The sequence below is a fragment of the Ranitomeya imitator genome, chromosome 10, assembly GCF_032444005.1.
Source record: "Ranitomeya imitator isolate aRanImi1 chromosome 10, aRanImi1.pri, whole genome shotgun sequence".
Classification (NCBI taxonomy): domain Eukaryota; kingdom Metazoa; phylum Chordata; class Amphibia; order Anura; family Dendrobatidae; genus Ranitomeya; species Ranitomeya imitator.
In genome coordinates, this window is record NC_091291.1 from 16,273,688 (window position 1) to 16,294,990 (window position 21,303).

General features: G+C 46.0%; 1 protein-coding gene across 6 annotated transcripts in view; it reads left to right on the top strand.

Moving 5' to 3' along the window:
* Positions 1 to 959: 959 nt before the first annotated feature.
* CIC (capicua transcriptional repressor) overlaps positions 960 to 21,303 on the top strand; it is an 83,912-nt gene continuing 63,568 nt past the window's right edge. For 4 of the 6 annotated variants that reach the window (XM_069742318.1, XM_069742323.1, XM_069742322.1 and 1 more), the window contains exon 1: positions 960 to 1,096. The gene's annotated coding sequence lies outside the window, so the exon portion shown is untranslated. Of the gene's footprint in view, positions 1,097 to 1,147; positions 1,249 to 1,268; positions 1,717 to 21,303 lie in introns of those variants that run through there. The other 2 variants (XM_069742321.1, XM_069742319.1) reach the window with 2 other exon arrangements.

Genomic DNA, 21,303 nt, shown 5'->3' on the forward strand with positions numbered 1-21,303 from the left:
AGACCCACCTCTTCCGACAAGCCTACAACCTGCAGTAACCACCGATTGACCAAACCGCTGCACGGCCAGCTCTATCATCACCTACTGTATCCTCACCCATCCCTTGTAGATTGTGAGCCCTCGCGGGCAGGGTCCTCTCTCCTCCTGTACCAGTTGTGACTTGTATTTTTCAAGATTATTGTACTTGTTTTATTATGTATACCCCTCCTCACATGTAAAGCGCCATGGAATAAATGGCGCTATAATAATAAATAATAATAATAAAAAACGCATACATTATGCATCCCATCTTTTAGAATGCATTCCGCAATTTTTGTGCACATAATGCGTTTTTTTTCCCGCGGAAAAAAAACGCATCGAGATAATAAACGCAGCATGTTCATTAATTTTGCGGATTTTTCGCATTTGTCCCGCTATTTAATGCATTGGGAAGCTCCGGAAAAAAAACGCGTAAAAAAAGTGTCAAAAAAGGCGAAAAAAACACATGCGAATTTCCTGCAGAAAAAGTCCGGTTTTGTTCAGGAAAATTCTGCAGAATGTGTGCACATATGTTCAGGAGGAAGAACAGACACTCGTACCAGTTCCCAGGCCTGTAATTACTCTGCCGCGGCACGCAAAGGGTTAATGAACTCCTGAATGCCACAAAGTATCCACCTCTCCCTCGCCCATTGGCTAAATGTTCACTCGCTGCTAGGTGATTGGCTCGTCTCGCCACGCCCCTCAGTGTGTAACAAGTCTCTTACCACCGGGCTGGGCCACGCCCACACCTTCCAGTTTGATGGCAACACGCTGGCAGACGTCACTTCTGCCCCTCGCTATTGGCCGCCGCGAACAGCCAATGGATGGCCGCTGAGGTGACGTCAGCTTAGTAACCATCCCCCGGCACGCGCCGACAGAAGGGGGCGTGATCGAGCGGAGGGGGGCGGGGACTTTGGTCTCCTCTAAACGCGTCTCCGCCTTCCTGGGTTATGACGTCATCGCCAAAGCCAGAGGTGATTGGTCGAGCCTGACGGGCTCTTGCTGCTGTTGCTGTGTGGCGAGAGACGGCTTTGGAGCTGCCGGTTTCTGATGAAGAGCCGGGAGAGGGGACAGAGGGGTGAGTCACTGCGAGCCCGCTCTCCGCACCGGCTCCGGTTCTTTCTGTCATAGACGGACTTCACTTCCAAACTCCGATGGCCGTTTCTCCAGGAGCGAATGGGATTTCTGCAGCTCTTCAACAATCCAAGCTACTTCACGCTGTACTTGCTGGTAGTTGTAGTTCTCTATCGCGTAGTTTATGCTTCCTGTCTGGGCGAACCTTTTCCATGTCGAACTACAACTCCCGGCAGGCCCTGTGGCAGACTCGGCTCTGGATAAACAAGGCGTTTCATCTAGCATTGTGGTTGGAGGGCTATGGCCACACCCCTACCTCTTTTCCAATTGGCTACTGTACCAGCCTGTCAACTGCTTGTTAGCATGTCACCGCCTACTTTTCACAGTTAGCCACCAGTGATTGGCTACTGTATGTGTCGCTCAAGCTTTTTTTCTTTTTTTGCCGCCCACTTGTCATTATGCTCCGCCTCCTCTAGCTTCCCATTGGCTGAGGACTCTGTCACTGGGCTAGTTGTGGGCTGTGATTGGTTGCCTTCTCCAGCTGTTCCTGCTTCATTCACCATTTTGTCTCCTGGAGTAAGGGGGCCAGGCAGCAGTGTGTGGATGTCCGTGAGTGAGGGCCAGGTGAGTGTCCGCGGCTCCCCTCCGGTCACCGAGAGCTTCGCCTCCCTGGACGTGTGTTCCTCCCCGTGTCTGCTCACTGCTTCCTATTGTGTTGTGCAATGTCCCGGCTGCAGCTCCTCTGTGCGCTCCTGTGTCCTCCGCGCTCCTGCCTGCCTCCCATATGTCCCTGCACTGATGATGGGGCAGGATTGCTGTCCTGGGACTTGTAGTCCTTACATACGGCAGATCATTACTATTCCACATGATATATCCGCACCTCACACAGCAAGTACGAATACCGCCATATACCCCCTGATCACATCATCACTAGGACATACAGTGTATCTGCATAGTGAATACCGCCATATACCTCCTGATCTCACCATCACCAGGACATACAGTGTATCTGCATAGTGAATACCGCCATATACCCCCTGATCACATCATCACTAGGACATACAGTGTATCTGCATAGTGAATACCGCCATATACCCCCTGATCACATCATCACCAGGACATACAGTGTATCTGCATAGTGAATACCGCCATATACCCCCTGATCACATCATCACCAGGACATACAGTGTATCTGTATAGTGAATACCGCCATATACCCCCTGATCACATCATCACTAGGACATACAGTGTATCTGCATAGTGAATACCGCCATATACCCCCTGATCACATCATCACCAGGACATACAGTGTATCTGCATAGTGAATACCGCCATATACCCCCTGATCTCACCATCACCAGGACATACAGTGTATCTGCATAGTGAATACCGCCATATACCTCCTGATCTCACCATCACCAGGACATACAGTGTATCTGCATAGTGAATACCGCCATATACCCCCTGATCACATCACCAGGACATACAGTGTATCTGCATAGTGAATACCGCCATATACCCCCTGATCACATCACCAGGACATACAGTGTATCTGCATAGTGAATACCGCCATATACCCCCTGATCACATCATCACCAGGACATACAGTGTATCTGTATAGTGAATACCGCCATATACCTCCTGATCTCACCATCACCAGGACATAGTGTATCTGCATAGTGAATACCGTCATATACCTCCTGATCACATCATCACCAGGACATACAGTGTATCTGCATAGTGAATACCGCCATATACCCCCTGATCACATCATCACCAGGACATACAGTGTATCTGCATAGTGAATACCGTCATATACCTCCTGATCACATCATCACCAGGACATACAGTGTATCTGCATAGTGAATACCGCCATATACCCCCTGATCACATCATCACCAGGACATACAGTGTATCTGTATAGTGAATACCGCCATATACCCCCTGATCACATCATCACTAGGACATACAGTGTATCTGCATAGTGAATACCGCCATATACCCCCTGATCACATCATCACCAGGACATACAGTGTATCTGCATAGTGAATACCGCCATATACCCCCTGATCACATCATCACTAGGACATACAGTGTATCTGTATAGTGAATACCGCCATATACCTCCTGATCTCACCATCACCAGGACATACAGTGTATCTGCATAGTGAATACCGCCATATACCTCCTGATCTCACCATCACCAGGACATACAGTGTATCTGCATAGTGAATACCGTCATATACCTCCTGATCACATCATCACCAGGACATACAGTGTATCTGTATAGTGAATACCGCCATATACCTCCTGATCTCACCATCACCAGGACATACAGTGTATCTGCATAGTGAATACCGCCATATACCTCCTGATCTCACCATCACCAGGACATACAGTGTATCTGTATAGTGAATACCGTCATATACCTCCTGATCACATCACCAGGACATACAGTGTATCTGCATAGTGAATACCGCCATATACCCCCTGATCACATCATCACTAGGACATACAGTGTATCTGCATAGTGAATACCGCCATATACCCCCTGATCACATCATCACCAGGACATACATTGTATCTGCATAGTGAATACCGCCATATACCTCCTGATCACATCATCACCAGGACATACAGTGTATCTGCATAGTGAATACCGCCATATACCCCCTGATCACATCATCACCAGGACATACAGTGTATCTGCATAGTGAATACCGCCATATACCCCCTGATCACATCATCCCCAGGACATACAGTGTATCTGCATAGTGAATACCGTCATATACCTCCTGATCACATCATCACTAGGACATACAGTGTATCTGCATAGTGAATACCGCCATATACCTCCTGATCTCACCATCACCAGGACATACAGTGTATCTGCATAGTGAATACCGTCATATACCTCCTGATCACATCATCACTAGGACATACAGTGTATCTGCATAGTGAATACCGCCATATACCTCCTGATCTCACCATCACCAGGACATACAGTGTATCTGCATAGTGAATACCGTCATATACCTCCTGATCACATCATCACCAGGACATACAGTGTATCTGCATAGTGAATACCGCCATATACCCCCTGATCACATCATCACCAGGACATACAGTGTATCTGCATAGTGAATACCGCCATATACCCCCTGATCACATCACCAGGACATACAGTGTATCTGCATAGTGAATACCGCCATATACCCCCTGATCACATCATCACCAGGACATACAGTGTATCTGCATAGTGAATACCGTCATATACCTCCTGATCACATCATCACCAGGACATACAGTGTATCTGCATAGTGAATACCGCCATATACCCCCTTATCACATCATCACCAGGACATACAGTGTATCTGCATAGTGAATACCGTCATATACCTCCTGATCACATCATCACTAGGACATACAGTGTATCTGCATAGTGAATACCGCCATATACCCCCTGATCACATCATCACCAGGACATACAGTGTATCTGCATAGTGAATACCGCCATATACCTCCTGATCACATCATCACCAGGACATACAGTGTATCTGCATAGTGAATACCGCCATATACCCCCTGATCACATCATCACTAGGACATACAGTGTATCTGTATAGTGAATACCGCCATATACCTCCTGATCTCACCATCACCAGGACATACAGTGTATCTGCATAGTGAATACCGTCATATACCTCCTGATCACATCATCACTAGGACATACAGTGTATCTGCATAGTGAATACCGCCATATACCTCCTGATCACATCATCACCAGGACATACAGTGTATCTGCATAGTGAATACCGCCATATACCCCCTGATCACATCATCACCAGGACATAGTGTATCTGCATAGTGAATACCGCCATGTACTCCCTGATCTCACCATCACCAGGACATACAGTGTATCTGTATAGTGAATACCGCCATATACCTCCTGATCTCACCATCACCAGGACATACAGTGTATCTGCATAGTGAATACCGCCATATACCCCCTGATCACATCATCACCAGGACATACAGTGTATCTGCATAGTGAATACCGCCATATACCCCCTGATCTCACCATCACCAGGAGATACCGTGTATCTGCATAGTGAATACCGCCATATACTCCGTGATCACATAATCACCAGGATATACAGTGTATCTGCATAATGAATACCGCCATATACCCCTTGATCACATCATCACCAGGACATACAGTGTATCTGCATAGTGAATACCGCCATATACTCCCTGATCACATAATCACCAGGATATACAGTGTATCTGCATAGTGAATACCGCCATATACCCCCTGATCTCACCATCACCAGGACATACAGTGTATCTGCATAGTGAATACCGCCATATACCCCCTGATCACATCATCACCAGGACATACAGTGTATCTGCATAGTGAATACCGCCATATACCCCCTGATCACATCATCACCAGGACATACAGTGTATCTGTATAGTGAATACCGCCATATACCCCCTGATCACATCACCAGGACATACAGTGTATCTGCATAGTGAATACCGCCATATACTCCCTGATCTCACCATCACCAGGACATACAGTGTATCTGCATAGTGAATACCGCCATATACCCCCTGATCTCACCATCACCAGGACATAGTGTATCTGCATAGTGAATACCGCCATATACCCCCTGATCACATCATCACCAGGACATACAGTGTATCTGCATAGTGAATACCGCCATATACCCCCTGATCACATCATCACCAGGACATAGTGTATCTGCATAGTGAATACCGCCATATACCCCCTGATCTCACCATCACCAGGACATAGTGTATCTGCATAGTGAATACCGCCATATACCCCCTGATCACATCATCACCAGGACATACATTGTATCTGCATAGTGAATACCGCCATATACTCCCTGATCACATCATCACCAGGACATACATTGTATCTGCATAGTGAATACCGCCATATATCCCCTGATCACATCATCACCAGGACATACAGTGTATCTGCATAGTGAATACCGCCATATACCCCCTGATCTCACCATCACCAGGACATACAGTGTATCTGCATAGTGAATACCGCCATATACCCCCTGATCACATCACCAGGACATACAGTGTATCTGCATAGTGAATACCGCCATATACCCCCTGATCACATCACCAGGACATACAGTGTATCTGCATAGTGAATACCGCCATATACTCCGTGATCACATAATCACCAGGATATACAGTGTATCTGCATAATGAATACCGCCATATACCCCTTGATCACATCATCACCAGGACATACAGTGTATCTGCATAGTGAATACCGCCATATACTCCCTGATCACATAATCACCAGGATATACAGTGTATCTGCATAGTGAATACCGCCATATACTCCCTGATCACATAATCACCAGGATATACAGTGTATCTGCATAGTGAATACCGCCATATACCCCCTGATCACATCATCACCAGGACATACAGTGTATCTGCATAGTGAATACCGCCATATACCCCCTGATCACATCATCACCGGGACATACATTGTATCTGCATAGTGAATACCGCCATATACTCCCTGATCACATCATCACCGGGACATACAGTGTATCTGCATAGTGAATACCGCCATATACCTCCTGATCACATCACCAGGACATACAGTGTATCTGGATAGTGAATACCGCCATATACTCCCTGATCACATCATCACCAGGACATACATTGTATCTGCATAGTGAATACCGCCATATACCTCCTGATCACATCACCAGGACATACAGTGTATCTGCATAGTGAATACCGCCATATACTCCCTGATCACATCATCACCAGGACATACAGTGTATCTGCATAGTGAATACCGCCATATACCTCCTGATCACATCACCAGGACATACAGTGTATCTGCATAGTGAATACCGCCATATACTCCCTGATCACATAATCACCAGGACATACATTGTATCTGCATAGTGAATACCGCCATATACCCCCTGATCACATCATCACCAGGACATACAGTGTATCTGCATAGTGAATACCGCCATATACCTCCTGATCACATCACCAGGACATACAGTGTATCTGCATAGTGAATACCGCCATATACTCCCTGATCACATAATCACCAGGACATACATTGTATCTGCATAGTGAATACCGCCATATACCCCCTGATCTCACCATCACCAGGACATACAGTGTATCTGCATAGTGAATACCGCCATATACCCCCTGATCACATCACCAGGACATACAGTGTATCTGCATAGTGAATACCGCCATATACCCCCTGATCTCACCATCACCAGGAGATACCGTGTATCTGCATAGTGAATACCGCCATATACTCCGTGATCACATAATCACCAGGACATACAGTGTATCTGCATAATGAATACCGCCATATACCCCTTGATCACATCATCACCAGGACATACAGTGTATCTGCATAGTGAATACCGCCATATACTCCCTGATCACATAATCACCAGGATATACAGTGTATCTGCATAGTGAATACCGCCATATACCCCCTGATCACATCATCACAGGACATAGTGTATCTGCATAGTGAATACCGCCATATACCCCCTGATCACATCATCACTAGGACATACATTGTATCTGCATAGTGAATACCGCCATATACTCCCTGATCACATCATCACCAGGACATACAGTGTATCTGCATAGTGAATACCGCCATATACCTCCTGATCACATCACCAGGACATACAGTGTATCTGCATAGTGAATACCGCCATATACTCCCTGATCACATCATCACCAGGACATACATTGTATCTGCATAGTGAATACCGCCATATACCTCCTGATCACATCACCAGGACATACAGTGTATCTGCATAGTGAATACCGCCATATACTCCCTGATCACATCATCACCAGGACATACAGTGTATCTGCATAGTGAATACCGCCATATACCTCCTGATCACATCACCAGGACATACAGTGTATCTGCATAGTGAATACCGCCATATACTCCCTGATCACATAATCACCAGGACATACATTGTATCTGCATAGTGAATACCGCCATATACCCCCTGATCACATCATCACCAGGACATACAGTGTATCTGCATAGTGAATACCGCCATATACCTCCTGATCACATCACCAGGACATACAGTGTATCTGCATAGTGAATACCGCCATATACTCCCTGATCACATCATCACCAGGACATAGTGTATCTGCGTAGTGAATACCGCCATATACCCCCTGATCTCACCATCACCAGGACATACAGTGTATCTGCATAGTGAATACCGCCTTATACCCCCATATCACATCATCACCAGGACATACAGTGTATCTGCGTAGTGAATACCGCCATATACCCCCTGATCTCACCATCACCAGGACATACATTGTATCTGCATAGTGAATACCGCCATATACCTCCTGATCACATCACCAGGACATACAGTGTATCTGCATAGTGAATACCGCCATATACTCCCTGATCACATCATCACCAAGACATACAGTGCATGTCCTGTACTATGTGCCTGTCACACACTGTATATTGCTGCACACAGACTCCGCATACGTCGCGCACGTTACATTGTATCCATATGTTTGCGGTATGACGCACAGTGAACACATATGGCGGTACGTCGCTCCTCGTATCATGCACCATCACGGCTGACATCCTCCCCGATGAGTGACGACTTCCTTCTTGCTAGTCTGGGCATGTGTCTTCGTACGTCTCCCTCCTCGCCACGTATGTGCCAGCTTCTGCATGTCGGCACAGGGGGATGGCGGCACTTTGGCGAGGAGCATACGTGCTTTCATGGACGGTCTCTCCGATTAAGAATGGCGTAGAAACCACTTATTTTTTCAGTGGAGGGCAGGTATTGGCAGACAGGGGGCGCCTCTGCTGTGGCGGCTGGGTAACAGTTCGTAGTCGCCCATCAGAGTTTAAGAAAAGTTGGGTCCATCCATTATTTCTGGTGACGTGATCGGATCCCCCTAGTCCTTATACTATACCAGTGTGTGACCCAGCCCACATCCAGGACCGCGGCCGTGCCATGTGGCAAAGAATGTGGGTGTTGCCCACTCTGCCATCTGACATTCCCCAAGTTATTATTACCGAACTGCGAGGAGAATAAATAAACCCGCACAGCAGCGCCCAGTGCACACACGGCCTATTGTCTAATCCAGGAAGACAGGAGTGCTGCAGGATGCAAAGGGTTAAGTTGTGGATTCCGGCTCCCAGGGTGATTGCGCTATCCTCCGAAGATGTAGCGCGCGCGTGGAATGATGCAGCAGAAGTCACTCTGTGCGGTCGACACTTGGCGCAACTTGTGGCGACATTGCGGTGCACTATAGACTAATTTACATGGAACTGCAGGCGGGCCGACTATAAACCCATGGACTGTAAACGCGGTGCACATTTAAACTGCACGGTCGGCTCTGCTGTATCTGCCGGCACGTACAGGGAGGATGTGGTGAGCAGTAGCGTAGCGCTGGGGGATGTGTAGTGACGCAGAGTGGAGGCTTAGTGGGGTGCGCCTGACGCCAAAATGGTGCAAGGTAGATGTGAGCATGATGGCGGTAGTAATGGGATCACTAGTGTAGTGTATAGTAGATGTGAGTATGATGGCGGAAGTAATGGGATCACTAGTGTAGGGTATAGTAGATGTGAGCATGATGGCGCTAGTAATGGGATCACTAGTGTAGGGTATAGTAGATGTGACCATGATGGCGGTAGTAATGGGATCACTAGTGTAGGGTATAGTAGATGTGACCATGATGGCGGTAGTAATGGGATCACTAGTGTAGTGTATAGTAGATGTGACCATGAGGGCGGTAGTAATGGGATCACTAGTGTAGTGTATAGTAGATGTGATCATGATGGCGGTAGTAATGGGATCACTAGTGTAGTGTATAGTAGATGTGAGCATGATGGCGTTAGTAATGGGATCACTAGTGTAGTGTATAGTAGATGTGACCATGAGGGCGGTAGTAATGGGGTCACTAGTGTAGTGTATAGTAGATGTGAGTATGATGGCGGTAGTAATGGGATCACTAGTGTAGTGTATAGTAGATGTGACCATGAGGGCGGTAGTAATGGGATCACTAGTGTAGTGTATAGTAGATGTGAGCATGAGGGCGGTAGTAATGGGATCACTAGTGTAGTGTATAGTAGATGTGAGCATGAGGGCGGTAGTAATGGGATCACTAGTGTAGGGTATAGTAGATGTGAGCATGATGGCGGTAGTAATGGGATCACTAGTGTAGGGTATAGTAGATGTGAGCATGATGGCGGTAGTAATGGGATCACTACTGTAGGGTATAGTAGATGTGAGCATGATGGCGGTAGTAATGGGATCACTAGTGTAGTGTATAGTAGATGTGAGCATGATGGCGGTAGTAATGGGATCACTAGTGTAGTGTATAGTAGATGTGACCATGAGGGCGGTAGTAATGGGATCACTAGTGTAGTGTATAGTAGATGTGAGCATGAGGGCGGTAGTAATGGGATCACTAGTGTAGTGTATAGTAGATGTGAGCATGAGGGCGGTAGTAATGGGATCACTAGTGTAGGGTATAGTAGATGTGAGCATGATGGCGGTAGTAATGGGATCACTAGTGTAGAGTATAGTAGATGTGAGCATGATGGCGGTAGTAATGGGATCACTACTGTAGGGTATAGTAGATGTGAGCATGATGGCGGTAGTAATGGGATCACTAGTGTAGGGTATAGTAGATGTGAGCATGATGGCGGTAGTAATGGGATCACTAGTGTAGGGTATAGTAGATGTGAGCATGATGGCGGTAGTAATGGGATGACTAGTGTAGTGTATAGTAGATGTGAGCATGAGGGCGGTATTAATGGGATCACTAGTGTAGTGTATAGTAGATGTGAGTATGATGGCGGTAGTAATGGGATCATTAGTGTATAGTAGATGTTAGCATGATGGCGGTAGTAATGGGATCACTAGTGTAGTGTATAGTAGATGTGAGTATGATGGCGGTAGTAATGGGATCACTAGTGTAGTGTATAGTAGATGTGAGCATGAGGGCGGTAGTAATGGGATCACTAGTGTAGTGTATAGTAGATGTGACCATGATGGCGGTAGTAATGGGATCACTAGTGTAGTGTATAGTAGATGTGAGTATGATGGCGGTAGTAATGGGATCACTAGTGTTCTGTATAGTAGATGTGACCATGATGGCGGTAGTAATGGGATCACTAGTGTAGTGTATAGTAGATGTGAGTATGATGGCGGTAGTAATGGGATCACTAGTGTAGTGTATAGTAGATGTGAGTATGATGGCGGTAGTAATGGGATCACTAGTGTAGTGTATAGTAGATGTGAGTATGATGGCGGTAGTAATGGGATCACTAGTGTAGTGTATAGTAGATGTGAGCATGATGGCGGTAGTAATGGGGTCACTAGTGTAGTGTATAGTAGATGTGAGTATGATGGCGGTAGTAATGGGATCACTACTGTAGGGTATAGTAGATGTGACCATGATGGCGGTAGTAATGGGATCACTAGTGTTCTGTATAGTAGATGTGAGCATGATGGCGGTAGTAATGGGGTCACTAGTGTAGTGTATAGTAGATGTGAGCATGATGGCGGTAGTAATGGGATCACTAGTGTAGTGTATAGTAGATGTGAGCATGAGGGCGGTAGTAATGGGATCACTAGTGTAGTGTATACTAGATGTGACCATGATGGCGGTAGTAATGGGATCACTAGTGTAGTGTATAGTAGATGTGACCATGATGGCGGTAGTAATGGGGTCACTAGTGTAGTGTATAGTAGATGTGAGCATGATGGCGGTAGTAATGGGATCACTACTGTAGGGTATAGTAGATGTGAGCATGATGGCGCTAGTAATGGGATCACTAGTGTAGGGTATAGTAGATGTGAGCATGATGGCGCTAGTAATGGGATCACTAGTGTAGGGTATAGTAGATGTGAGCATGATGGCGCTAGTAATGGGATCACTAGTGTAGTGTATAGTAGATGTGAGTATGATGGCGGTAGTAATGGGATCACTAGTGTAGTGTATAGTAGATGTGAGCATGATGGCGCTAGTAATGGGATCACTAGTGTAGGGTATAGTAGATGTGAGCATGATGGCGGTAGTAATGGGATCACTAGTGTAGTGTATAGTAGATGTGAGTATGATGGCGGTAGTAATGGAATCACTAGTGTAGGGTATAGTAGATGTGAGCATGATGGCGGTAGTAATGGGATCACTAGTGTAGTGTATAGTAGATGTGAGCATGATGGCGGTAGTAATGGGATCACTAGTGTAGGGTATAGTAGATGTGAGCATGATGGCGCTAGTAATGGGATCACTAGTGTAGTGTATAGTAGATGTGAGCATGATGGCGGTAGTAATGGGATCACTAGTGTAGGGTATAGTAGATGTGAGCATGATGGCGCTAGTAATGGGATCACTAGTGTAGTGTATAGTAGATGTGAGCATGAGGGCGGTAGTAATGGGATCACTACTGTAGGGTATAGTAGATGTGAGCATGAGGGCGGTAGTAATGGTATCACTAGTGCAGTGTATAGTAGATGTGAGCATGATGGCGGTAGTAATGGGATCACTAGTGTAGGGTACAGTAGATGTGAGCATGAGGGCGGTAGCAATGGGATCACTACTGTAGGGTATAGTAGATGTGAGCATGAGGGCGGTAGTAATGGGATCACTAGTGTAGTGTATAGTAGATGTGAGCATGAGGGCGGTAGTAATGGGATCACTAGTGTAGTGTATAGTAGATGTGAGCATGAGGGCGGTAGTAATGGGATCACTAGTGTAGTGTATAGTAGATGTGACCATGATGGCGGTAGTAATGGGATCACTAGTGTAGTGTATAGTAGATGTGACCATGATGGCGGTAGTAATGGGATCACTAGTGTGGGGTATAGTAGGTGTGAGCATGATGGCGGTAGTAATGGGATCACTAGTGTAGGGTATAGTAGATGTGACCATGATGGCGGTAGTAATGGGATCACTAGTGCAGTGTATAGTAGATGTGAGCATGATGGCGGTAGTAATGGGATCACTAGTGTAGGGTACAGTAGATGTGACCATGATGGCGGTAGTAATGGGATCATTAGTGTATAGTAGATGTGAGCATGATGGCGGTAGTAATGGGATCACTAGTGTAGTGTATAGTAGATGTGACCATGATGGCGGTAGTAATGGGATCACTAGTGTAGTGTATAGTAGATGTGACCATGATGGCGGTAGTAATGGGATCACTAGTGTAGGGTATAGTAGATGTGAGCATGATGGCGTTCTTAATGGGATCACTAGTGTAGGGTATACTAGATGTGAGCATGATGGCGGTAGTAATGGGATCACTAGTGTAGTGTATAGTAGATGTGAGCATGATGGCGGTAGTAATGGGATCACTAGTGTAGGGTATAGTAGATGTGACCATGATGGCGGTAGTAATGGGATCATTAGTGTATAGTAGATGTGAGCATGATGGCGGTAGTAATGGGATCACTAGTGTAGTGTATAGTAGATGTGACCATGATGGCGGTAGTAATGGGATCACTAGTGTAGTGTATAGTAGATGTGACCATGATGGCGGTAGTAATGGGATCACTAGTGTAGGGTATAGTAGATGTGAGCATGATGGCGGTAGTAATGGGATCACTAGTGTAGGGTATAGTAGATGTGAGCATGAGGGCGGTATTAATGGGATCACTAGTGTAGTGTATAGTAGATGTGAGCATGAGGGCGGTAGTAATGGGATCACTAGTGTAGTGTATAGTAGATGTGAGCATGAGGGCGGTAGTAATGGGATCACTAGTGTAGTGTATAGTAGATGTGACCATGATGGCGGTAGTAATGGGATCACTAGTGTAGGGTATAGTAGATGTGAGCATGATGGCGGTAGTAATGGGATCACTAGTGTAGGGTATAGTAGATGTGACCATGATGGCGGTAGTAATGGGATCACTAGTGCAGTGTATAGTAGATGTGAGCATGATGGCGGTAGTAATGGGATCATTAGTGTAGGGTATAGTAGATGTGACCATGATGGCGGTAGTAATGGGATCACTAGTGTAGTGTATGTGAGCATGATGGCGTTCTTAATGGGATCACTAGTGTAGGGTATAGTAGATGTGAGCATGATGGCGGTAGTAATGGGATCACTAGTGTAGTGTATAGTAGATGTGAGCATGATGGCGGTAGTAATGGGATCACTAGTGTAGGGTATAGTAGATGTGACCATGATGGCGGTAGTAATGGGATCATTAGTGTATAGTAGATGTGAGCATGATGGCGGTAGTAATGGGATCACTAGTGTAGTGTATAGTAGATGTGACCATGATGGCGGTAGTAATGGGATCACTAGTGAAGTGTATAGTAGATGTGACCATGATGGCGGTAGTAAAGGGATCACTAGTGTAGGGTATAGTAGATGTGAGCATGATGGCGGTAGTAATGGGATCACTAGTGTAGGGTAAAGTAGATGTGACCATGATGGCGGTAGTAATGGGATCACTAGTGTAGTGTATAGTAGATGTGACCATGATGGCGGTAGTAATGGGATCACTAGTGCAGTGTATAGTAGATGTGAGCATGATGGCGGTAGTAATGGGATCACTAGTGTAGGGTATAGTAGATGTGACCATGATGGCGGTAGTAATGGGATCACTAGTGTAGTGTATAGTAGATGTGACCATGATGGCAGTAGTAATGGGATCACTAGTGTAGTGTATAGTAGATGTGACCATGATGGCGGTAGTAATGGGATCACTAGTGTAGTGTATAGTAGATGTGAGCGTGATGGCGATAGTAATGGGATCACTAGTGTAGTGTATAGTAGATGTGACCATGAGGGCAGTAGTAATGGGATCACTAGTGTAGTGTTTAGTAGATGTGAGTATGATGGCGGTAGTAATGGGGTCACTAGTGTAGTGTATAGTAGATGTGACCATGATGGCGGTAGTAATGGGATCACTAGTGTAGTGTATAGTAGATGTGACCATGAGGGCAGTAGTAATGGGATCACTAGTGTAGTGTTTAGTAGATGTGAGTATGATGGCGGTAGTAATGGGATCACTAGTGTAGTGTATAGTAGATGTGACCATGAGGGCGGTAGTAATGGGATCACTAGTGTAGTGTATAGTAGATGTGAGCATGATGGCGGTAGTAATGGGATCACTAGTGTAATGTACAGTAGATGTGAGCGTGATGGCGATAGTAATGGGATCACTAGTGTAGTGTATGTGAGCATGATGGCGTTCTTAATGGTATCACTAGTGTAGTGTATAGTAGATGTGAGCATGATGGCGGTAGTAATGGGATCACTAGTGTAGGGTATAGTAGATGTGACCATGATGGCGGTAGTAATGGGATCATTAGTGTATAGTAGATGTGAGCATGATGGCGGTAGTAATGAGATCACTAGTGTATTGTATAGTAGATGTGATGGCGGTAGTAATGAGATCACTAGTGCAGTGTATAGTAGATGTGACCATGATGGCGGTAGTAATGGGATCATTAGTGTATAGTAGATGTGACCATGATGGCGGTAGTAATGGGATCACTAGTGTAGGGTATAGTAGATGTGACCATGATGGCGGTAGTAATGGGATCATTAGTGTATAGTAGATGTGAGCATGATGGTGGTAGTAATGGGATCATTAGTGTATAGTAGATGTGAGCATGATGGCGGTAGTAATGGGATCACTAGTGTAGGGTATAGTAGATGTGACCATGATGGCGGTAGTAATGAGATCACTAGTGTATTGTATAGTAGATGTGATGGCGGTAGTAATGGGATCACTAGTGCAGTGTATAGTAGATGTGACCATGATGGCGGTAGTAATGGGATCACTAGTGTATTGTACAGTAATTGTGAGGGCGGTAGTAATGGGATCACTAGTGTAGGGTATAGTAGATTTGAGCATGATGGCTGAAGTAATGGGATCACTAGTGTAATGTATAGTAGATGTGACCATGATGGCGGTAGTAATGGGATCACTTGTGTAGTGTATAGTAGATGTGAGTATGATGGCGGTAGTAATGGGATCACTAGTGTAGTGTATAGTAGATGTGAGTATGATGGCGGTAGTAATGGGATCACTAGAGTAGTGTATAGTAGATGTGACCATGATGGCGGTAGTAATGGTCACTAGTGTAGTGTATAGTAGATGTGAGCATGATGGCGGTAGTAATGGGATCACTAGTGTAGTGTATAGTAGATGTGAGTATGATGGCGGTAGTAATGGGGTCACTAGTGTAGTGTATAGTAGATGTGACCATGATGGCGGTAGTAATGGGGTCACTAGTGTAGTGTATAGTAGATGTGACCATGATGGCAGTAGTAATGGGATCACTAGTGTAGTGTATAGTAGATGTGAGTATGATGGCGGTAGTAATGGGATCACTAGTGTAGTGTATAGTAGATGTGAGTATGATGGCGGTAGTAATGGGATCACTAGTGTAGTGTATAGTAGATGTGAGTATGATGGCGGTAGTAATGGGATCACTAGTGTAGTGTATAGTAGATGTGAGCATGATGGCGGTAGTAATGGGATCACTAGTGTAGTGTATAGTAGATGTGACCATGAGGGCAGTAGTAATGGGATCACTACTGTAGGGTATAGTAGATGTGACCATGAGGGCGGTAGTAATGGGATCACTAGTGTAGTGTATAGTAGATGTGAGTATGATGGCGGTAGTAATGGGATCACTAGTGTAGTGTATAGTAGATGTGAGTATGATGGCGGTAGTAATGAGATCACTAGTGTAGTGTATAGTAGATGTGACCATGAGGGCGGTAGTAATGGGATCACTAGTGTAGTGTATAGTAGATGTGAGTATGATGGCGGTAGTAATGGGGTCACTAGTGTAGTGTATAGTAGATGTGACCATGATGGCGGTAGTAATGGGGTCACTAGTGTAGTGTATAGTAGATGTGACCATGATGGCGGTAGTAATGGGATCACTAGTGTAGTGTATAGTAGATGTGAGTATGATGGCGGTAGTAATGGGATCACTAGTGTAGTGTATAGTAGATGTGAGCATGATGGCGGTAGTAATGGGATCACTAGTGTAGTGTATAGTAGATGTGACCATGATGGCGGTAGTAATGGGATCACTAGTGTAGTGTATAGTAGATGTGACCATGATGGCAGTAGTAATGGGATCACTAGTGTAGTGTATAGTAGATGTGAGTATGATGGCGGTAGTAATGGGATCACTAGTGTAGTGTATAGTAGATGTGACCATGAGGGCGGTAGTAATGGGATCACTAGTGTAGTGTATAGTAGATGTGAGTATGATGGCGGTAGTAATGGGATCACTAGTGTAGTGTATAGTAGATGTGAGTATGATGGCGCTAGTAATGGGATCACTAGTGTAGTGTATAGTAGATGTGAGTATGATGGCGGTAGTAATGGGATCACTAGTGTAGTGTATAGTAGATGTGACCATGAGGGCGGTAGTAATGGGATCACTAGTGTAGTGTATAGTAGATGTGAGTATGATGGCGGTAGTAATGGGATCACTAGTGCAGTGTATAGTAGATGTGAGTATGATGGCGGTAGTAATGGGATCACTAGTGTTGTGCAGTGAATTGAGCATTAGCACTGTGCACTAATGATAATGTTGTGCTCACAAGTAAATTAAAACCCCTCGTGCGGTACCGCAGGGTCACAGTGTGCCATACCGTATTATTGGGGTCACTAGTGAGGATGGAGGGCTTTGTACTCTGTAGATTAATATGTGCCCCCCTCACCCCACTCCCATTTCCTTCCATTTTGGTTGAAGCTATCATTAGAGGAGTCCCCCCCCCATCTCCCTCCCACGTTGCCGAGGGCATGGACGGCGAGTAGGAAGTCATGGCTTTGCTGGGCATCGTACTTTGGCACTGCACCCTCCACGAGCATCGTTGGCAGCGAGATTGTGATGTGACTTGAGGGGGTGAGAACTTGTGAGTGAAACGCGTGGGTGTGGATGTGTGGGGAGAGTCTGGATGTCTCGGTGTGCTCGTGAATTCCCTGCGTGTCGTGTGTTTTCTGCATGAGCGCGTCTTGCATGTCTGTCTACGGGCTTCAGTACATGGCAGTGCTTTTCCGGACATATGTCGTTCGTGGCGTGTACACCTTTGCTGCAGTCTGTGTGGGTGTCTGTGCTCAGCCGCGGGGTGCGCGGGTATGTGTCCCCATTTGCATATTTGTATGACGATGTGCCCGAACATGTCCTTTAAGGCATATGTGCGCTGGCACGTTCTCTCTTGTCCGGGCACATACACATTCAGTTTGTCGCGCACCTTCACCAAATAGATGACCAGGTATTAGGGTGGGGGGGAGAGGAGTCCGAGCTTACATACACTATATACTGCGACGGCCAAGATCTATCAACTTGGTGACGTTTGTGAGCCGACATCGTCAGACGGCGGGGGGGTAGGAGAGCAGACCCCCAGTATGGTAATCTTCGTGCTGCCAATCAGTTGCCTGAAATGCGTCGGTCTGGGTCCAAGAAGCCATTTTTGGCGGCGGCGGCGGCGTACGGCATACCTATGTGGAAGCTCAGGCGGCCATGCTCAGGTATACCTCCGTGTATGTGTGTATGCCGGTGGCACGGCGGGTGCGTGTCGGGACCTGTCTGCATGCTTCGTCATGTATGCGATTAGCCGACCCATGATGCCGATAACATATGCGCCCTGCCGCACGGCGCCGCGCAGCCTTCATAAGAGCCCTTTAACCCCTTCACCGCTGCTCCGCATTGCCATTCTGCCTGGCAGAGAGAAGGTTGGGGGGGAGGGGGGATGTGTATGTAATGGGGGGGATGGGCTATCGGAGTCCTGTCTGCTCATGTCCCTCTATAGACACCATTATCAAATGTAATGCGGCGGCCATAAAGTGACGACGCGTGCCGCATTTACGGAAGACGCGCGCCGTTATTATTAATCGGGTGCCGCGACGTTACGCAATTTATTATTACGGATCGGCGACTTTTTTGTGTTTTTTTTTTTTTTTTTTTGGCTGCAAAATATCAGCCAAATCATATCACAAACGCCGGCAAATTACACCTCGCTCTGTCTACGTGACTCGGTCGTGCCGGCTATGATGGGGGTAGTTGTCCGGAAGCGAGTAACCATGTTTACTTGGACCCTATTTGCTTTTATTTATTTTTTTTCCCTCTTTTCTTCGCCCCCTCTAAGAGCTCTATTTTATTTTTCGGTATTTCCGCTCCATATATGCAGTGTGCACAGGGCCCAGTAGGCCCCACACCCTTCCCCCTCCAAACGCCGACCCTGTCTTTATTTTTGACAAAAAACTGATTACATTTTAATTTTTGCCGGCGTAAATCTCATGTTTATATGGTGGTTTCTAGTTTTACACAAAAACCGTTGAGCAGCGCTCAGTGACACGTCACATTTCAGTTCCTCTCTGTACGAGAGCTCTGCCGTGTGTCAGTGAATGAGAACATCGGGCCTAGAAGATGAGCTGGCTGTGTTACCCATAGCAACCAATCAGAGCTCAGCTTTCATTTCTTACACCCCCTCTGGAAATATGAAAGCTGGGCTGTGATTGGTTACTGTGAGCAACAAGAAGAGTTGAGCTTCCATATTTTTTTTTTTTTGCAATGCTGAGGTAAACTAAAAGCTGCACCATGATTGGTCACTATGAGCATCAATCGGAGCTGAGCTTTCATTTCTTACATTGCTCTGGTAAAATGAATTCTGCTCCGTGATTGGTCACTATGGGCATCAATCACAGATTAGGTTTAAATTTATGGCTGAGGGGCGTGGCCAGGCAGCTGAAAGAAACAACATGAGTTGCAGTCACTTGCGGATGTAAAGAGCTTATAAGCGCTGCGGTCGAGCAGAGATGGTCGGTCTCCAAGGCAACAAGCTGAAAGCAATGGCGGAAAAATTTTTTAAAAAAAAGTTATGGCTCTTGGAAGAAAGGAGGAATCAACAAAAGCGCAAAAGAAATGGAAAATTTGGCTCTAATAGGGAAGGGTGTAAAGCCTGTGTACCCTTTTCTTCAGAAAGTGTCCGTGTGTTAACTTCAACAGGGTCCCTTAAAGGGGTCTTAATCGAGGATGGCTAGGGGTCCTTAAAATGGTCTTAATCGAGGGTGGCTAGGGTCCTTAAAATGGTCTTAATCGAGGGTGGCTAGGGTCCTTAAAATGGTCTTAATCGAGGGTGGCTAGGGTCCCTTAAAGGAGTCTTAATTGAGGGTGTATAGAGTTCCTTGAAGAGGTCTTAATCTAGGGTAGCTAGGGTTCCTTAAAGAGGTCCTAGTCTAGGGTTCCTTAGAGGTCTTAATCTAGGGTAGCTAGGGTTCCTTAAAGGGGTCTTAATCGAGGGTGGCTAGGGTTCCTTAAAGGGGTCTTAATCGAAGGTGGTTAGTGTTCCTTAAAGAGGTCTTAGTCTAGGGTTCCTTAGAGGTCTTAATCTAGGATAGCTAGGGTTCCTTAAAGGGGTCTTAATCGAGGGTGGCTAGGGTTCCTTAAAGGGGTCTTAATCGAGGGTGGCTAGGTTTCCTTAAAGGGGTTTCAGTCGAGGGTGGCTAGTGTTCCTTAAAGAGGTCCTAGTCTAGGGTTCCTTAAAGGGGTCTTAATCTAGGTTAGCTAGGGTTCCTTAAAGGGGTCCTAGTCTAGGGTTCCTTAGAGGTCTTAATCTAGGGTAGCTAGGGTCCCTTAAAGGGGTCTTAATCGAGGGTGGCTAGGGTTCCTTAAAGGGGTATTAATCGAAGGTGGTTAGTGTTCCTTAAAGAGGTCTTAGTCTAGGGTTCCTTAGAGGTCTTAATCTAGGGTAGCTAGGGTTCCTTAAAGGGGTCTTAATCGAGGGTGGCTAGGGTTCCCTAAAGGGGTCTTAATCGAAAGTGGTTAGTGTTCCTTAAAGAGGTCTTAGTCTAGGGTTCCTTAGAGGTCTTAATCTAGGGTAGCTAGGGTTCCTTAAAGGGGTCTTAATCGAGGGTGGCTAGGGTTCCTTAAAGGGGTCTTAATCGAGGGTGGCTAGGTTTCCTTAAAGGGGTTTCAGTCGAGGGTGGCTAGTGTTCCTTAAAGAGGTCCTAGTCTAGGGTTCCTTAAAGGGGTCTTAATCTAGGTTAGCTAGGGTTCCTTAAAGGGGTCTTAATCTAGGGTGGCTAGGGTCATTTAAAGTGATCTTAATTGAGGGTGGCTAGAGTCCCTTAAAGGGGTCTTAATTGAGGGTGGCTA